The sequence below is a fragment of the Spermophilus citellus genome (assembly GCF_964194105.1).
Source record: "Spermophilus citellus genome assembly, chromosome: 3".
Lineage (NCBI taxonomy): Eukaryota > Metazoa > Chordata > Mammalia > Rodentia > Sciuridae > Spermophilus > Spermophilus citellus.
The window spans coordinates 12244176-12245836 of NC_138184.1; positions in this window are offsets into that span (position 1 = coordinate 12244176).

Genomic DNA, 1661 nt, shown 5'->3' on the forward strand with positions numbered 1-1661 from the left:
TTAGGGATTGGCTAGCTTCACTCAGCATAATCTGCTCTAGTGCCATCCATTTCCCTGCAAATGCCATGATTTTTTAATGCTGAGTAATATTCCATTGTGTATAAATGCCACATTTTTTTAATCCATTCATTTGTTAAAGGGCATCTGGGTTGGTTCCACAGTCTAACTATTGTGAATTGTGCTGCTATGAACATTGATGTAGCTGTGTCCCTGTAGTATGCTCTTTTTAGGTCTTTTGGGTATAGTCCGAGAATGGGAATAACTGGGTCAAGCTTTCCAAGAAATCTCCATACTGCCCTCCAAATTGGCTGCACTAGTTTGAAGTCCCACTAGCAATGTACAAGTGTACCTTTTTCCCCACATCCTTGCCAGCACTTGTTGTTGTTTGACTTCATAATGGCTGCCCCTCTTACTGGAGTGAGATGTTTTCTCTTCAGTGGTTTTAATTTGCATTTCTCTGATAGCTAGAGATGGTGAGAATTTTTTTTGTGTACTTATTAATTGATTGTCTATCCTCCTCTGTGAAGTGTCTGTTTAGATTTAGTTCCCAATGCCAACTGGACCTAGGTGACTCCCTGCACCTGGTCAGAGCCTTCCTGATCTCAGGTGTCTTAGGAATGACTTTTGTGCTTCACTTTTAAATGTCCTGGTAATAACCACCATTTAGGTGAAATGTTAAAAGTTGGGTCTGGGTAATTCCCATTAATGATGAGAAAGCCCCATTTTCTATAGGCTTGGTTAATTTTTATTTAAAAAGTATAATAGACAAATCAATGAAGAAGTTGACTCACCCAATTCATCACCCAGAAATATTATCAGTAATTTTGAAATCTCACCTATTTGCAATGCATATAAAGTCTTGGGAATCACATCAAAATAAATGTGTCAAGGAATTTTCCAAGTCTATGTTAACCTGATACCAAACGACAACTGCTTGTTCTGTAGAAGCCCTAAAAGCAAAGCATCCAGTACTTGCATTAATTAGCACAAATAGAAAAAGTCACAAAGTATATTCATGCAGTGTCCATGGGGTGTCCATGAAGCCTTTTGTCCAATCAAGATGTCCATCAGGACTTTTTCCTTCCTTGAAGAGGCATGGACCAGAGTCACTTAGGTCCTGACTTAAAAATAGCCCTTTTGTAAGTTTCTTAGCAGATATCTGCAGGTGCTATTTGTACTCACTGCCCAGGAAGTGACCCAGGCCCATCTCCCTGTCTTCCCAGTCTTGTCTCCTACTCTTTACTTTTTACTTACTAACATGTCTGTCAGGAAATTATCTGGGGATCAATTTTCTTGGCAATTTGGCCACTACTTAATGACTATGGAAGATTTTAAGTGGGATATGGCATTCTGGGGAGCCTTCCACATCCTCAGAAGCCCACATCCCACATAGAGCAAGGTCTCTTCTTGTAGGCACCATAATATTTTATTTTTATATTTTTTTCTGTTTATATTTTATTTTTTGTTAAAAAATTTAAAGCGAGTTCTATTCCTTTTGAATGTTGTGGATGTGATCATCCTGGGAGGATGGTTTTCTTGCTTCTAGAATTTTTGCATGGAAGAAGCCTCATAGGAAGGGGGGGCAGTAGAAGAACGTTTAACAGAGAAAGTGAGGAATTGGGCTGCAGATGGCATCTGGATGTTGACTTTGCTCAGCACCA